General features: G+C 50.8%; 1 protein-coding gene across 1 annotated transcript in view; it reads right to left on the reverse strand.

Moving 5' to 3' along the window:
* Window positions 1-19,437, reverse strand: part of LOC146839296 (uncharacterized) — a 400,042-nt gene that overhangs the window by 105,568 nt on the left and 275,037 nt on the right. The window lies entirely within an intron of this gene.

Consider the following 19,437-nt stretch of genomic DNA (forward strand, 5'->3'; position numbering starts at 1 on the left):
GCACAAATACACGTTTGGGCCCTAGGGGCGTACCAAACCATATACCAAAAAAGTGGTATAAAAACCACGACTGAACTAGACACAAGGCCTAGAACCTGTAGAATCGCTGGGACCCCAAGGAACCACCCAACGTAGTGACACAGGGAACCCACTGGCGCCGTGTGCAGTGAGTGAACACAGCTGCAGGTTCCGTTAACTTCTATGGGCAATGTCGCGGTTGGAAATTTAAAGATTAGGGACACTTAGAATTGAGTCAGGACCAAACCCTTTTGTACTTAGGAAGTTCTAGGGCTAGCACCCACGGGAGCACCGGAGTACTCGTGTTACCTCACCCAGGGAAGCTGGGTGCATAGGTGTCTTTTGGTGTCGGGTCGTGTCGTCGATTTCATTGGGAGCCTGCAAAGAACTGCTGCTGCCGTGAAGAGGAAGTGTCCGAAGCGATCCAAGCCTGGATCTAGGATGGAAGAAACCTGAAAGCAGAGGGGACAGAGTCTGGGTCACTTACCAGCGACCAAGAGCACGATTGACCAATGCCCACAGATGTCTGGTGCTTCAGGTGAGTTGACGGGTGTCTTGACTCTTCAGCCACGAGGTCCAGGAGGCGCAGATGATGACCAGGAGCTGAATTCGAGCTGTCCCACGAAGTCTGTCGACTGCTGCGATGTCGGCGACCAGATTGGACCCAACAAGCCTTGGCAACGGCAAGCAACTTGCAATCAGAGAAAGGACGGCGGTGCAGACCAGCAAGATCTGGGGGCCTCACCCAGCGAGGGTAAGTCAGGACACGTCTGGAGCAACCAGGGAAGCCCAATCAGAAGAGGGGACCCACTAGCCAAAGGGCTAGCGATCGCGAAGGAGCCTTGAGCAGTCGCACTGGAAACTGGCCCACGGGTCACTCGTGGAGGCCAGAAATCTTCGTGCAGGAGTTGCTCAAGGCTGGGGCTACTCGGAGCCCAAAGCACAACTTCGAGGAAGACCAGGAAGATGATGGAGCTGCAAAAGTTCACGGTGTCCAGTTGTCATGGTTCCACGTCACCCACGATTGCCACGGGCCCCAGCTTTGCTGTGAACTCAGGGTAACCTCGGGGAAGTCTGAAAATCCACCTCTGGTGATGCAAACACTTCGGCGTCCGGCGGGAGCTTCAGCGATGCAGACCGGTCAGTTGCTTCTTTGGTGCCTGCCAAGCAGGGGAGTCACTCCTTGACCCCCAAGGGAGATTTCTTCAGTCTTCTAGTTAAGGTAGAACGTCGAAGGTTCAGGATATATATTGCAGAGTTTTGTCAAGGGTAATCTAAAGTCTCAAGGACTGGGTTCCCATACTTATACCAAGTTTGGGGGTTGGATAATGGACATACTCTAAGGACCCACCTATGGAAGGGTTTGGAAAGAGGGGTGGTTACACCCATTTCCTTGGTCAAGTTTCGCGCCAGAGCAGGGGCAGGTAGCCCCTGCAACCAGTTTGAACTGGACTATGCACAGGGACACCAAGTGTGCCCCCAGTGCAGGACTTCAAAGCACCAGAGAGTGCTCCCGCCCAGCCCCAATGCACATCTGCCTGTCTTGGGAGGTGGTTACACCTCCCTGGGACAGGAAACCTACTGTCCAGGCCTCCCCTGCCGGAGTTTCGGTCAGCAGCAGGAGGCCACACATTTTGTGATGCCTGGGCTGTAGAAAGTACTACCGGGTTAGACCAGTGTGAACATGTCTCTCATTTTAGATGGGTGGAATGCTACCCCTGCGTTCAGAACTGGTGGGGGCGGGGGGGGTAGTATTCCAATGCGTTTGACACCAAACATGACATGTTTCCGTGCAGACAGTCCAGCGTTAGCATTTACCGCGAGGTTATAATGCACTTAAGAGTATATGGTCAGGCTGCACAACAAACAGCATCAGAGGAGGTACTCCGAATGCTGCAGAGGGGCTCTACTCATGCAGGGGCACCCTCTCACATAAAAACCAAGCACTCTGCCTTTATATGTGTGTCCAATGGTAGTGAAATAGGTAACCTATACCACTGTAAGGGGTGCAAGCACACCCTTACCCAGGCTGCAGTAGCAGACCTGTGGTGCCATTTTGTAGTGCTTCCCAGGGGTGGCATAATACATGCTGCAGCCCCTGGTAGGCCTCTGAGGTACCTGTGCCCTAGGTACATAGTATACCATATACTAGGGGCTTATAAGGCACTCCAGAATCCAATTAGATATGTACCTAATGTACATGCAAACCATTTTAGAAAGGAAGCAGCTAGGCTGTGGTCCTGATTAGCAGGGCGACAGCCAGACTAAGGTCGAAAAACAGTGAAACACCAGCAAAAAGTGGGGGTACCCATGTGAAGCAGATCCTACTCTCCTACACAACCCCCCAAACGCAGGGACATTAAACTAACCTTGACCAGTTGAGTCTTCATGTTCTAGGTGGAAATACCTAGAGAGTCCATCTGCATTGGCATGGTTACTTCCAGGTCTATGTCCCACTGTAAAGTCCATCCCCTGTAGGGAAATGGACCACCTAAGCAGTTTGGGATTTTCACCCTTCATCTGTTTTAGCCATAAGAGGGGCTTATGGTCTGTCTGAACAAGGAAGTGAGTACCAAACAAGTATGGCCTCAACTTCTTCAGAATTACAATCTCAGTTTTGTCAATATTCAGTTTTAGCTGATTCAACCTCATCAAGTAATCATCAAATTGCATCATATTTTGAACCTGGAGTGGTGAGGCTGACATTCCATCGATAAAAATTAACAACTCAGAGCTGGTGTGGTTATAAAGCCTGGAACCTCTTGAAGAAAGTTCTCTGACCAATAGGTGTTGCAGGTTAAGAGAGCAGAGGTATTGGCCTATAATTCTTGGTTATATCCGGGACTTCTCCCTGGTTTTTCAGTAACGTGAGCTCTACAGCATTTTGAAACGCGCTTGGAGCGACAGCTTGAGCGGCTGAATTGATGAAAACGCTCTGCAGGGGATTGCTCAAGACCTGGCTTTTCGACGGAGACGCAGCACCCTCTGCGCCCAGATATTCTTGGGGTACGCTTTATAAATGCTGATTGATTGATTGATGAGGTCAGAGATTCTATGACTGCTGGAGGGCAAGGGTCAGTTGGTGACCCGGATTAAACCTTGATCATAAATTCATAGAGCCTATTTGTTCAAACTAGGATAGGGTGGTAGAGATCTTTCATGCTTACCTTCAGAACTACTGCTGCTGTATTTGTTTATACCATCTTTAAAGAACTTTTTTGTTCAGTATTTAAATTGTCACAGAATGCCTTAATAGGAGTCAGGGAAGTTCTCATTTCATCTGGGGGCGACAAATCATTCAGGATATAAAAAAAGTATTTTTATTATTTGCCTATTAAAAGGACTTTGCATGGAACGGGTTTCCCTTTATATTCTATAAGCTCAATTTTAAATGTGATTTTGCTCTCTTCATCATCACTTTCCCGCCAGTGTCGACGCAATGCAGGTTTCACCCTCCTTAACTCTGGCTTGTACCAGGGTACTGGTCTGGTGGGGTTTATAATACGATGTTGGATTTACTGGGGTGTGGGTCACCAGCGTCTGAGCCACAGAGTGAATTCTTTTTCTTTGGAGGGAATGTTTTCAATCAATGGGAAGTGGGGGGAGGGGTTTGAAAGTGTTGATAACACTGGCTCTGTATTAATCTATCGCCATGTGTGTATGGTTTCATTTCCTGCTTGTGGATCAAGTTAGAAAAATCTACTGGAATACAAACGCTGATCAAATACTGATTGGACCATGTGCAAGGAAGGACGATTATATTGGATTGATTCAAATTATACGTCCAGATCAGATCTAAGGGATTTCGTTTTATGTGTCCTGAGCGTGTAATGTGTTAGTGTAAATTCAACAAAATCATGAACTCAGCAAATCCATTATCTTTAGAGTCCGTGTTCAGGTCATCAATTCGAAAACTGAAAAGGGAAGTAGATCGACACCTTCAATCTGGGAAATTTGTAAAAGAGATGTGTGGATCCACGGGTGAATAATTGCTGATATCTCACCTCCTCTCTCTGAGCTCGTCCTCTTTTGGTCATCTTCGGGTATTGCTTATGGAGATCTGGAGTAGATCCCTCTGACAACCAGGTTTCAGTTAAGAACAGGATATCCGGTTTAGAAGACTAATAATTAGAGTATTTCTACCCTATCTTTGCCTAGGGAAGGTGGGTTTAGTAAAGCCGCTTTTAACGACTCCTCCATCTCAGGATGTTGAAGAGTCTTATTGTTTGTTGTTCCGCAGTGAGGGCTGTTGAGTACCAGATTACCTTATATGTGTGGCTGCCATACATGCCATTTGCTTCTAAAGTCTAAGTAAGCATGGGGGAGATACTAAAATCTGTGTACATGAAAGACAACAGATCTTATGCTGAATATGAGAAATATTGAGGATACTACCGGACTCCTGGTCCCAGCGGGTGTGGCCAGGCGTGCCTGGGAGCAGACAGGCTTGTCTTTGGCTCAGGGCAGCACACTGACTACATCCAACGTCTAATTTACCCCTGCTGTGTGTCCTACGACTGGGACAGGTCAGAGGCGGGGCGGCTGCTGATGCTGACGCTGCCTGCTCTGACCCGGACGCGATTCGACGCACAGGCCTGAGGAGAGAGCATCTGCAGCATCCGGTACTGACCCGGAAGCAGATATTTACGGGTGTGCGGGGGTATTATCTTCAGGATGAAAAATTGTCTAGCAAGCGCGACAAAGAATTTTCAATTCTATTAAGGACACGGAGGCGAGGATTATGCTTCTCTTTGCTTTACTGCAAACAAACAGCAGCCAATAAAACAACTTTAAACATCAGCATACCCCGGAAGTACAACCCCCTCCAGTAGTATGCCCCAATCACTGTCCACACTATCACATATAAGGTCCAAATTACGCCATCACTTCCTCTTTCTTTGCATGACAAAAAACTTTTCAACACAGTCCACCAACTTGACCGTCGAACACTGGACCACCGATTGCTCCATCGACGTGCGTCCAACCTTGAACTTTGAATATCCTCTCCGGAAAAGACGACAACTGTCCTCTGTCCAGATGAATTGACCCCCGATGAATCGAATCATCCTCGCCGATGCCAGACGTCCTGACCCTCAAGATTGTTTGGTCTGTTCTCCTGAAATGGAAACTGACATCGTGACACCCGTACAAAACAACTATGAAGTCACTGTACAGGATTATCGGGTGGGTACAACATCATAATAATTACATCAGTATGCCAACATGCCAACTGCTTGGGTGGGATAATCCTCGCCTCCGTGTCCTTAATAGAATTGAAAATTCTTTGTCGCGCTTGCTAGACAATTTTTCATTCTATGTCAGTCCACGGAGGCTCAGATTATGCTAGTTTAAAGTTGATTTACCACCACCGAAGCTACATCCACAATAGGTTTATGATAAAACGTTTTAAATGTGGAATCAGTCGACCAGTCCGCCACGGTCATGATGTCTTGCAACCGGGAACCCGCCCCCAAAGACTTAGAGGCCATAGCTCCCCTAACAGAATGAGCTCCAAATATGGAAACATCCACCCCCGCAAGGCCCAGTAACCAAGTGACCCACCTGGCCAGGGTTGCAGATGAGACCGGGCGAAAAGGTCGCTGAAGGGCAATCAACAATTGTCCCGAAACATCAGATCGAAATTCCCTAGTGCAATCCTCATAAACCTTTAAACACTTTACAACACACAGCTTGCTATGATGAGGGAAGGCAGGGTACGTAATACACTGAGAGTGCGTCTTAGTACGTCTGGAAATCGTAAAGGAAACTCCCGAAGGAGTAAATACTCTACCTGCCAAATCCAGTGCTCGCACATCCGATACCCGTCTACATGAAATTAAGCACAGTAGGACTGTTAATTTTGCCGATAATTGTTTCCTAGAAAGTGCCTCATTATTTGGCCAATTCCTCAAAAAACGCAAAACCACCGACACATCCCAAAGTGCGGTGTACCGGGGTTGAGGAGGGTTCACCAAACGAATCCCTCGCACTACCTTGCAGACCAAGGGGTGTTCCCCCACTGGTCTGCCCTCCACATGCGGATGACCCGCTGAAATAGCCGATCGAAAATTATTTACCGTCCGGTACGCCAAACCGGACTTGGCCAATTCCGACAAGAAATTCACTATTAAATGAATATCGGATCCCATGGGATCACACTGTCGCTCACCACACCAACTAACCCACCGTCTCCAAGCTGATTCGTATCGCTTGTGTGTGGATGGAGCCCAAGCCTGGGACAAGAAAAAGAGAGTGTCTTGCGAAACTCCCGGCACCTGCCAACGACGCCTGAAAGTCTCCAGGCCATGAGGCCCAGTTGGTTCTGCAACACCAACGGGTGGCGCAGTCCCTGAGGATCCGTGAGGATGTCCGGAAACGACCGAAGCCGCACCGGAGGCGCACAAGCCAAGCTCAAGGCGGTTGGAAACCATGCCTGCGCCTTCCAACAAGGAGTAACCAGGACTACCTCTGCTCTCTGTCTGCGCACATGCGCCAACACTCTCGGAATCATGACAAATGGTGGAAAGGCATATAGAGTGCCCGTCGTCCACGAGTGAAGAAAGGCGTCCGATCCGACCGCTAGAGGGTCCGGCCGCCAACTGTAGAACCGTGGAAGTTGAGTGTTGAGTCTGGACGCAAACAGGTCCATCAGACAGGGTCCCCACTTGAGATTCAGCGCTTTGAAACAGTTGGGATGCAGTTTCCAGTCGCTGCTGTCCCGCAAATGCCGTGAATTCCAATCGGCAATCACGTTGGACGACCCGGGAATATATTCCGCCGTCACCACTAGACGATGGTCCAGGCAATAATGCCAAAAGTCCTTGGCTATCTCCGCCAAGAGGCGAGAGCGGGTCCCTCCGAGGCGATTGATGTACCTCACCGCGGACACATTGTCCATACGTAGAAGAATGCAACAAGACACCTTCTGCGGGGCCAGAGTTCGAATCGCGAACGCTCCCGCTAGGAGTTCCAAGCAGTTGATATGCAACTTCAGTTCCTCCTGAGACCAACGACCCCCTGTCTCCATGGTCCCGCACCGCGCTCCCCAGCCCCAGCGACTCGCATCTGACTCTATCACGACATCCGGGCTGGAGGAGAAAAAGGCCCTGCCGTTCCAAGCCTCCATATGGTCTAACCACCAATGGATCTCCGTACGAGCCTCCGGTGAGAGGGCTATCTGTTGCGCATACGAGAGACCCTTGCGTAGATGCAAAATTTTCAGTCTCTGCAGGGCCCTGTAATGCAAGGGCCCCCGGAAAAATCGCCTGAATGGACGCCGCCAGCAACCCTACTAGGCGAGCCAACGTCCGTAACGAGATTGTCGGAGAGGCAAGCGCTTTCCTCAATTCCTTCCTGATCACTACCCTCTTCTTCAAAGGAAGGAGCAACTGGCACGTGAGGGAGTTGATCTGAAAGCCCAAGAATTCCATCGACTGCGATGGAAGCAGGACTGATTTCTCCAGATTCACAAGGAAACCCAACTCCTGTAGCAGTTGGAGAGTCCACGTAAGATGTCTCAACAAGAGTTCCTGTGATTGTGCCATAATTAGAATGTCGTCGAGGTAAATGATCAGGCGGACCCCTCGTTCTCTCAACCATTGGACCACCGGTCTCATTAATTTGGTGAAACACCAAGGGGCGGAAGACAGACCAAAGGGCATCGCGGAAAACTCGAACCATTGGTCGCGCCAGAGAAACTGGAGGAACCTCCTGTGTGGTGGGAAAATCGGGACCGCCAAGTAGGCGTCCTTTAGATCTAAACGCACGAGCCAGTCCTCCTCTAAGAGGATGTCCCTCAACAAATGGATGCCCTCCATCTTGAAATGTCGGTACACCACCCAAGCGTTGAATTCTCTTAAATTCAGCACCAAACGGAACCCTTTGTCCTTCTTCGGGACTAGGAAAATCGTGCTTACAAAACCCCGAGGATGGGGAATAGTCCTCACTATTGCACCCTTCTGGAGTAGTGCCTCCACCTCCCTGTCGATGAAACTCTGTTCTTGTAGGGAAAAATGTAGGGCGCCCGGTACCCGACTCTGAGTCGGAGTGCTGTAGAATTCTATGTGGAAACCCTGGACAGTTTGTAACACCCAGGGATCGGTCGTAATCTCCTGCCACCTGTGAAGGAACAACGCAATACGACCTCCCACCATGCATTCTGAGGCATTCAACATCGTTACCTGAATAGGAGCTATCTCCGGAGTTCTGCTGTCCTCGATAGGATCCTCTGTGGCCTCGACCTCGGCCACCTCTATTGCGGGAGGGGTAAAACTGCGACCTCTGACCTCCTCTGCCTCTTTGTTCCGCCCCTCGGGAGGTCTGGTTGTAACCACGGCCGGACCCTCGACCTCTAGCGCGTCCGGCCCTATCAAAAACACCAGTGTGGAACACTTTCTTGATGTTAGCCTGCGCCTTGTCTAAAGCTGAAAAGGTGGCCACGTACTTGCCCATCTCCTTGACGAATTTGTCGCCAAACAACATGCCATTGGCCAAAGAACCCGGTTCGGTCGTGGCCATCTCCGCCAATTGAGAATCTATTCTCATCAAGAACGAGCGCCTCCTTTCGGTAGATAGCGCCACATTTGCATTTCCTAGAAAGCACAGGGCCCGCTGGGCCCACTCCATAATCTCAGAGGTGTCCAAAGACACATTCTGATTTTTGGCGTTGACCGCCGCGTCCAGAATTTTAGTGAGGGGACCTGAAACATCCAACAGCTTATCCTGGCATCCCCGCCAGGCTCTATCTAAGCCCTTTTTCGGGTCTTTAGCGAATTTCCGCATGAATGTGGCCATATTAGGATCTAATTCCGGCGTGTCCGCCACCTTGCCAGTCAGGGATGGTCTCGGGCATTCTGAGCGCAATGTGGCCCGCACTTCCTTCTCGAAACCCTGTCGCAAGTTCACCCCTACATAATGTGCCACCTCAGGACAGGGAACCCATTCCGAAGACCGCGGATGAATAAGGCTCTGCGGGTCAAACAGCAGATTTTTAGGAGCCTGGCTGTCATCAGGCAAGTAAGCAGTATGCTTCACCTTATGAGATTTCTTTTTGGGTCTCACCGACTCGTCATCTGAGTCCGACGTGGTAGTGGTAGCTGGCAACGAATCATCCGTGTCATACGCAGCCATGGAACCATGGTCCCTCATTACATTCTTTGCCATTCGTGCCAAAACTTTGGCCGAGGAGCGAGAAGTGCTTGCATCACTGTGTTTAGCCTTCATTTTCCTCTTGCCATATTTAAGGAGGGGCTTAGTAAAAGGCTTGAGGGCTTTGATTAAGGCCACATTAACTGAACCCTGGACGTGGGTATCCAGGGCTTCCACCAAATTCTCTTCCAAGTGTTCCGGTTCCTCATAGTCCTCATAATTGCCACATTCAACCCACTGGTCCTCCTCTTCGGCGTAGTACGCCATTGCTACAAGCTCAGAGGAGTTGGAAGAGATTCACGGGGGGGAGCAGCCCAGGGGTCTGACAGAACCTGCTCTCAACAAGGAGCACCACAGAAAAGAACTAAACTAAAGGTTCCGCCTAGGATCAAGGTGGAAGGAGCAACCCCAATACACTCCCCTAGAGCAGTGCTCTAATCCGGTCACACGCTCCGGTAAGCGTTCAGAACTTGAGGCCAGAGATGTATGCGGTCATGTGGAACTGAGCGCGAGGAGCCGTTCGTTCAAAATGAGTGAAGAACGAGTTCGCGCGCTCAGCCAGAGCGTCCTGCTAACGACGCGACCGCTCTCTGTGCACGAGCGAGTCGCGTCTGCCTCCTCCTTCTCCACCGCCCCCTAACGCCCGCAGCAGGCTATCGACGCGCGCGCGCTGCGAGGCGCCACAACCTCAGCGAAAACGGAGCCGGGAACAGGCGTTCCGGAACCGCGTCGCAGTCAATAACCAAGTTCCAACAACCATGAATACAGGTAAAAATCGATAATATTAACCAACACACAATATCCCCACACTCTACCAAATATTGATAAAAGTAAGGGAAAAGCACTTATCTGCTGCTGCAGCAGCAAAGAAAGAGGAAGTGATGGCGTAATTTGGACCTTATATGTGATAGTGTGGACAGTGATTGGGGCATACTACTGGAGGGGGTTGTACTTCCGGGGTATGCTGATGTTTAAAGTTGTTTTATTGGCTGCTGTTTGTTTGCAGTAAAGCAAAGAGAAGCATAATCTGAGCCTCCGTGGACTGACATAGAATGCTTAATTCAGCGTCCGCTGCTTGTGCTGATTCTGCCGCGATTGACCCGGAAGCAGACATTAGTCGGGGTTACGCCACTATTTGAAAACAACCTCCGCACATTGCTGCCGCCGTCACCCGGAAGTGAATGTGTTCATGAGTTAACTTCAGAGGGGAACAGTGGCTGCAGCGAGGGGAGGTGAGTCCAGGGGGGAGGAGAGATGGGGTGAGTCCAGGAGGGGAGAGAGGGTGTGTCCAGGAGAGGAGAAGGGGAGAGAGGGTGAGTCCAGGTGGGGGGAGGAGGAGGGGGAGTCCAGGAGAGAGAGGGTGAGTCCAGGGGGAGGAGGAGAGAGAGGGTGAGTCCAGGGGGAGGAGGAGAGAGGGGGTGCGCCCAGGAGGGGAGAGAGGGGGTGAGTCCAGGAGGGGAGAGAGGGTGAGCCCAGGGTGGGGTTAGGTGAGTCCAGGAGAGGAGGAGGGGAGAGAGGGTGAGTCCAGGAGAGGAGGGGGGAGAGAGGGTGAGTCCAGGAGAGGAGGAGGGGAGAGAGGGTGAGTCCAGGAGAAGAGGAGGAGAGATGAGGGTGAGTCCAGGAGGGGAGAGTGGGTGAGTCCAGGAGGGGAGAGTGGGTGAGTCCAGGAGGGGAGAGTGGGTGAGTCCAGGAGGGGAGAGTGGGTGAGTCCAGGAGGGGAGAGTGGGTGAGTCCAGGAGGGGAGAGAGGGTGAATCCAGGAGAGGAGGAGGGGAGAGAGGGTGAGTCCAGGAGAGGAGGAGGGGCAAGAGGGTGAGTCCAGGGTCGAGGGTAAGCAGGGAGGGGAGGTGACTCCAGGAGAGGAGGAGGACAGAGAGGGTGAGTCCAGGAGGGGAGAGAGGGTGAGTCCAGGGGGGAGAGGGGGTGAGTCCAGGAGAGGGGGAGGGGAGAGAGGGTGAGTCCAGGAGAGAAGGAGGGGAGAGAGGGTGACTCCAGGAGTGGAGGAGGGGCGAGAGGGGGAGAGAGGGTGATTCCAGGGTGGAGGGGAAGAGGGGAGGTGAGTCCAGGGGGGAGAGAAGAGAAGGGGTGAGTCCAGGAGAGGAGGAGGGGGGAGAGGGTGAGTCCAGGGTGGAGGGGAAAAGGGGAGGTGAGTCCAGGGGGGAGGAGGAGAGAGGGGGTGAGTCCAGGAGAGGAGATGGGGAGAGAGGGTGAGTCCAGGGTGGAGGGGAAGAGGGGAGGTGAGTCCAGGGGGGGGAGAGAAGAGATGGGGTGAGTCCAGGAGGGGAGAAGGGGAGAGAGGGTGAGCCCAGGAGAGGAGGAGGGGAGTGAGGGTGAGCCCAGGGAAGAGGGGAGGTTAGTCAAGGGGGGGAGGAGGAGAGATGGGGTGAGTCCAGGAGAGGAGGAGGGGAGAGATGGTGAGTCCAGGGGAGGAGGAGGGGAGAGAGGGTGAGTCCAGGGGGGAGGAGAGAGGGTGTGAGTCCAGGAGAGGAGATGGGGAGAGAGGGTGAGTCCAGGGTGGAGGGGAAGAGGGGAGGTGAGTCCAGGGGGGGAGAGAAGAGATGGGGTGAGTCCAGGAGAGGAGGGGAGAGAGGGTGAGTCCAGGAGAGGAAGAGGAGAGAGGGCGGTGAGTCCAGGAGGGGAGAGAGGGTGAGTCCAGGGGGGAGGGGAAAGGGGGAGGGGAGTCCAGGAGAGGAGGAGTCCAGGAGAGGAGGAGGGGAGAGAGGGTGAGTCCAGGAGGGGAGAGAGGGTGAGTCCAGGAGAGGAAGAGGAGAGAGGGCGGTGAGTCCAGGAGGGGAGAGAGGGTGAGTCCTGGGTGGAGGGGAAAGGGGGAGGGGAGTCCAGGAGAGGAGGAGGGGAGAGAGGGTGAGTCCAGGGTGGAGGGGACGCGGGGAGGGGAGGTGACCCCGGGGGAAAAGGAGGTGATGTAAATAACTTCTAGCAAGCCGGAGAAGGGTTGATACTAACTTCTTTATTAATTTCACCAACACAGGCTCCTGCAGAGCTCTGAGCGTAAGTAACGCGGTGCTTCTCGGTCATCAGCTGCCAACTGTCAAAAGTTGACAGTTGGCAGCTGGTGACAGCACAGACGGGGCGGTGTCCTCTCATGGACTAAAGTATGTAAGCACAACACCCCCCCCCCCCCCCCTTAGGGAAAAAAGAAAGGAGAGAGAGAGACCAAAACAAAATGCTAGCAGTTACCATTTATTCACAAATTTAATGTTACATTCCATGTTTCCTATTATATGTTTGTTCACTTTAAATCTGCCTGTCATGGGGTAGCATGCACCTGCATGCGACATGTTATTCTTTCAATGTGTTCCATGTTCTATGAGGTTGAGAAATGCTGGAATTTACTGTTGGTCTCAGATAAACTTGGAGCTTGAAGATACATGTCCATCTCTCACCGTGCTGCAATAGATGAAACTTATTTATTAAATTGGATCTGAATTCATCTTTAATATTTGCGACGAGCGATACCACTCAGCAGCACGGATAACAAGTGGTACTTTGAACCCACTGGGATTTTAAGAAAATTATACCGATTTACAGAAACTCCTTATCTCTACGTGGACTGTGTGCTTCTTTACAATATACGTCTTTGGAATGGTATGTTATTTGTATCTATTTCTTTATTTGACAACTATTGTGCAACGATCGCACCAGCGGCAGATTTGTTTGCTCTATATGATGTCATTTGATCGCATCTGCTGCTGTTGTGGAGATTTTGTCATTCGCAACGCTTTGACGTTTCTGCTTGGGAAATTATTGCTGCGGTGGAGTTTGTATTGGGCTGTTTCCCGTGAAATCGACGGCGTTTCTATCAACTGTGCACATACATTTTAAAAGTGAATACCTCTATCCAGTTGAGCGTTACAGACCGCATCGGCAGAGTTCCATTTGCCGGTCTCTGGTGTGACGTTCATTTCCTTATGCACGACACAAGCGCATCACGCACGTAACTGCGCTATGATGTAAAACGTCACGTACGGTGCAGCCGTTTTGAAATTCTCAGTTTCCATAGTTAAATGTTGAAAACTTCACTGCCGGCGCTTGGTGTATTTCAAGTGTTTACAGCCAAAGCGTTTGAGTAAGTGCTATTATTTTTTACCGACGTTTAAAGTCATCTATTTATTATTTTAAATCAGACACAAGATTTTTATATTATAAGCTTTGTTAGAAAAACCCACTCCCACACCGGAAGGGTGGTGGTGGTGTTCTCCCAGACACGCTGTGGTAGCTTGGCTCGAGTGGTCAGGAATCAGGCACCGTGCTAAGCATACGTCATACCCATACAATAACCATGCGTGCATCCGTTCCAAAAACGACTCTACACCGTAAAAATTATGAAAATATCTCTTTTTATCTTCTTTTTCTCTTAGTTGCTGATTAAATAAGTAATAACACAATCACCATATACAAGGCTTTTTCTGTGGAAGGGTACGTCAAATAAATACTGTCTTGATGATTCAATAATTAGGGGAGATCATAAATAATTAAGGCATAAATATAAGTGCATTACATACAGGCAATTAAATATTATGAGGCAATAAATACTGCAAGCCAATAAATATTGTGCGACAATAAATACTGTGGAACAATAAATACAGTGAAGCAATAAATAGGTTAAATACAATAAATACAGTGCTCTCAATAAATAATTAAAAGCTGACAGTGACACTTATAGAATCAGATCACATTTAGATTTCTATGGGCTGATTTGGCCCAGTCACAGCTTGTGGTTAGATGGATGGCTTGAGGGTGTCTACTCCCTGGCTTGGACAAGGCTGAGGCCTAAACTGAGGTAGATCAAGGGGGGAATTCTAGTGACCTGGCTCTCTCACTCTACACAACCCCTCTGAATTAGTCTCGGCTCACCCCTGGCACAATCAAGCTGGTTCCAGCACCTCTCTAGCCCCTAGGGTAGTCTCTCAGGATTCCACAGGGCCTTAGGCGCCCTCTATTCCACTTACTGCCCTTTTTCTGAAGCTCCGACGCCGCTGGAGTCGTGTCGACGCCGTGAGGCGGTTCCGGTTCGATGTCGGCGGCCTCGGCGCAATGTCAGTTCTTGACGACGCCGGTAGGCGGTTCCGGTTCGATGTCGGCGGCCTCGGCTCGATCTCGACCTCCGGTTCGATGACGTCGGGCAGTCTTGGCTTGATGTCGACTTCGGGCGGCTCTGGTCCGATGGCGACCTCCGGTTCGATGACGTCGGCCGGCCTTGGCTCGATGTCGACTTCCGGCGGCTCCGGGGTGCGATCCCCACTCCCGACCTCCGGCACGACTCCCTTCAGGTTCCGGCGACTCCGGAGTGCGACCTCCACTCCCGACCTCCGGCATGCTTCACCTCGGTCTCCGGCGACTCCGGAGGGCGGACTTCACTCCCCCGTCGACGCCGCTCACTCGACCTCGGGTGACTTCCTCCTCGACCTCTGGTACTCTCTACGACCTCCGTCGGCGCCCTCTCTCGACCTCTGGCGGCTCCGGGTACGACGTCTGCTTTTCCAGTCAGCGCCGCTTCTCCACCTCGGGCTCCGGGTCTCTAGGCTTCTCGACGTCGGACTCCAGGAAAACCAATAATCAGGTCAGGACTTTGCTGTTCTTTGCTTCTAAGGCCTTTTCCTGCTGTCCAGGTCCTTAAGATGGTTTTTCTTGCTTCTTCCCACACAGGGCTCCAGGCTGGGCTCAGTCAGTAGGGACTAGTATCAAGGGTGGGTTTATGGACCTCACTCCAGGCACAAGTTTCCACCCCTGCTGCCTCACTCCTTCCTCCTTCAGGTTTCTGCTGCTCTCCCTTCACCAGTCAGGTGCCAACTGCCAGCTCCAACTGCCAACTCTCTGTCTTAGCTTCCCAACATTCTAAACCGCCTCCAACTGTCACAGGGCTTCAGAATGTTGCAGAAGGTTCTAGTAGGTTCCAGTGGGTTCTGATGATGTCACAGGTGGCCACCATTTTGTGCTCCAGGCCCTCAGACAGAAGTTCCAGGGGTAGATAAAATGGCTCCCTGAATCTGCATCAATACTAAAAAGTCTGGTGGTTCCCAAAAAGGAAAAATACCAACAGGGTTTGAGGCAAAAGTGGGACAAAATAAATAATGATGAGGAGGGACCACCCAAAGGGCTGACAGGTCTAACACGCGTCCCCCCCCAGCTGAAAGTGGGGAGTGCTACCCAATCCCTTGGGAGTTCTCATCACTAAGGCGGAAATACCTTGAGAGACCGTCTGCATTGGCGTGGTCCACTCCAGGCCGATGTTCCACCTGAAAGTCCATTCCCTGTAGGGAAATAGACCACCTCAAGAACTTGGGATTCTCCTGAGCCAACTCCTGAAGGAAGGCTCGATAACGTTGAGGGACTACCAAGGCTTGTGACGATCCATGTAGGGGTGCCTTGGGTTCACTGTAGAGGAGGCCATCCTCCCAGTAAACACTGTAGTTCCCGTCAACGTTCCCTGCTGCCTGGGCTTGGGCCTGACGCCTTAGCCCTTCAAGGGTAGGGCACTCCCTCTGGCCCTGGCAGAATTCCTCCCTGGACGGGCCTCCCTCCACGTGCCACTTGGCCGGGATGGGTAGGTCCTCCAGTTTGGTAACATCCCCCACCGCAGACTCCTGGTCCACCACCTCCGGTGGCCTATCCGTCCTACGGGGTGTGGACGCCGAGGCAGGCTCCTCCTGTCCTCGGTTCTTCCCTTGACTGGCAGCTGGCTGGGCCTTTGTTCCAGGCTCCAGCCGAAACGAACTCCCTCTCCGGGTAGTCACGGACCCTGTGCTCACACAGGCCCAGTCAGGTGTACCCAGCATCTCAGTATGAGTCCGGTATTCCACCTCCTTCCAAGCATTGTGCTCCATGTCATTCCCCAGTAGACAATCGACTGGCACGGCAAGGCTTACGGCAACTCGAAGTGAACCTGCAACCCCCCCCCATTCAAAGGGAACCTCGGCCACTGGATAGTGGCCTGTTCTGCCGTCAGCCATCGCGGCTGGGTGGAGTACATCGGGAATTACCTGCTCTGGAGACACCAGTTGGCTACGTACCATAGTCATACTGGCTCCTGTGTCTCTCAGAGCCTCCCCTCTTTGGCCGTTGATGGTGACCCACTGCCCATACTTTACAGTATTTGCGGGCACCTGGATCTTAGGAACCATCTCCCGTTCTCCCAGGGACACTAAAGTGACACCCGCCCACGCCCTTCCCTTAGTTAGGGGCATCTCCTCCCCGAGCACTACACTAGCTACTCCGGGGGTCTTTCCTCCAATGGGAGGGGGTGGTCGTTTCAGGCACTTCGGATCTCCCTTATAGTGTCCAACGCCACCGCACTCGTAGCAATGGACAACCCTTGGCTGCTGACTCTGGCCAGGATTAGGGTTTCTGGGTGGGTTAGCCCTAGGGGTGAATCCTGTTCCCTTTCCTTGGAAATTATTTTGGGGGCCTTTGGAGAACTCCTTTTTCTTTTCCCCTCCCTCTTTCTTCTGGGGGGCGCCCTGTCCGGCCTTTTGAGTATCCCCTCCAGTCCCCCTTGTGGACACCCGGGTACTAGCCCAAATGTCCGCCTCCTCAGCAAGCTTCCGGGGACTGGTCAGCTTGCTATCCACCAGGTGTTGACGCAGTTCAGGGAAACATTTTTCAAGCAGGTGTTCCTTCAGTACTAAGTCAAACAACCCCTCGTAGTTCCTCACTCCACTGCCCTGAATCCAACCCTCTAGTGCCTTCTTTGCATAGTCCAGGAAGTCCACCCAATTCTGTGTGCCCAGTTTGTGACTACCCCGGAACTTCTGTCTGTACTTTTCGGGTGTTAGTCCAAACTTTCTTATGAGCGCCAGTTTCATGGTGGGGTAGTGGGTCTGCTCATCCTCCTCGAGGGCCAATAATGCATCCCTACCAGCTGGAGGCATGTACTTGTACAATCCCCCTCCCCAGTACTTCTCTGGAACCCCATGGGCCCTTAACGAGACCTCATAGGCCGCTAGCCACTTGGCGATATCGTCACCCGCCCCATAGCTAGCTACTATGTCCTTTGGCAGGTAGGGTTTGGGTTCCCTGGTGTACTCTCGTTCTTCGCTGCCACCGTTAGGTACAGGGTGTGCCCCGATTCTCAGGATCTGAAGATCTATCTCTTTCAGCCTTATCTCATGAGCCATCCTCTGTTCCTCCTTCTCTTTCTCCAGCCTTGCTAAGTCCCATGTGAGCTGTCTTTTCTCCCTCCGGTCTGTTAACTCCACTTCAGACAAGCCACCGCTAGAGGCACTGCTGCCCTTCCTGGAAAGTGTCCTGGGCCCCGCTGACAGGTTCCCCACCCCAGGTTGGTACAAACCAGCTCCCTCACTGTCGGGCTCTCTATCCCTGTCCTCCTCCTCAGCCTTGCTTTCCCGTCGTGCCTCCCCCCAAGCCCTTAAGCTGGTTTGGAGTGCACCCTTCTTTGCTCCTGGGGGACAATACACCCCCTCCCGCTAACAAAACTCCCTGAGTTGGGCCACAGTGTACGTTTCTAAATTCTCCAGTACAAACTCCATCTTGCCCACTCAGGTCAGAGGACAGTTATTTGCAGTAACTATGCAGGGGGGTACCTTATATAATACCTCCTCCCACCACCAGAGTAAATTTGGAAAAACAAAAGCTCACAATTAGGAAGGCCGCTTTGAGAAAACTCCCGGTGTAGGCCTATGGACTACCCACAGTTATTGTCGAGTATACGTAGGCACAGCTCAATCCCGCCGCTGAACACCAATTATGTTAGAAAAACCCACTCCCACACCGGAAGGGTGGTGGTGGTGTTCTCCCAGACACACTGTGGTAGCTTGGCTCGAGTGGTCAGGAATCAGGCACCGTGCTAAGCATACGTCATACCCATACAATAACCATGCGTGCATCCGTTCCAAAAACGACTCTACACCGTAAAAATTATGAAAATATCTCTTTTTATCTTCTTTTTCTCTTAGTTGCTGATTAAATAAGTAATAACACAATCACCATATACAAGGCTTTTTCTGTGGAAGGGTACGTCAAATAAATACTGTCTTGATGATTCAATAATTAGGGGAGATCATAAATAATTAAGGCATACATATAAGTGCATTACATACAAGCAGAGAGAACATGCTTATTTATTCAACTCCTTAGATAGAGGAAAGGTGGAATCTTTCTGCATGTTTCTACATGTTCCGAGGTACTGCAGCTTTTTTTAATGACTTGTATTGAACTGTTTCTAATATTTGTGTGTAAAAAATATCCCACAGGTTTTTAATGTGTTTAATTTTGCACCAGAGGCTTTATTTTTATTCTTCATGTTTGCAAACATGTTTGCTCTTTCATATAAAAGAGCTACGCAACAAGGTTTTAAGTGGTTTGTGGGAAAGGTGATGGTGTGAACATGTATTATATGAGATAAAGTACCACCTGGCGCACATTATAAGATTACTGCAAGTCACCTCGGCGTCCCATAATCTTATAAAGTAACTCTGTCTTCGGCCTCGTTCCTCTATATAGTTATGGAACTCCTCGCTGACATGCAATATCCTTCTATTGTATGGCCGGAGGTACTTTATCCATAATATATTTTCACTGAATAAGGTTAAAGTGAAATTATAGTTGGTTTTGTTATAACACCTTAATGGATCTTAAAAAAAAAAAAATCTCTTAAAAAAACAAGGGTAAAATGCATTTATAGTTAAAACTTAAAACTGATCAAACCACTGCAATATGCAAGTTATAGTTAGAACCATAATCCATAACTCGCACTATGAGTGTGCAAACCCTAACTCAGCATGTTACGTGTGATGATGCGATGACATTTTACATAGTTAAAGAGTTTGCTAAAGGCAGGATGCTGCTGTAGGGAGATCATGGCTACTTTTATCTTCCCTTAAAACCATTCATAGCATACTTGGGACTGAGCTACAAGTCGGGAGGGTGAACTCACAAATGAGACAAAACCAATCACTTAGTGTATCTGTCTATCGTGAGGAGGTGTGCACTCCTGGAGAACCCTGCAGTGGCAAGAACATGACTGGTCGTCCCTGCTGTTGAGGCTGAATACAGACTAGGATTTTTACATCAGGAACTGGAGAGGAGACGACTGCGTCTTACCCAATGTAACTGTGCAACAGGAAACAGTTCCCTCTCTAGACTGCGCATGTCTGCTATTCTCAATGAACACCACCTCACTTGCATCCGACTAGTACGTGTGATTCCAGCCAGTAATTCCTCCCATGAATAGCGCTATTTCCAGTTCCTCAGCCTGGACTGGGGATAAACAAGGAAGGACGAGAGCTACTGGCCT

This window comes from Triturus cristatus, chromosome 4_1, assembly GCF_964204655.1.
Source record: "Triturus cristatus chromosome 4_1, aTriCri1.1, whole genome shotgun sequence".
Taxonomy (NCBI): Eukaryota; Metazoa; Chordata; class Amphibia; order Caudata; family Salamandridae; genus Triturus; species Triturus cristatus.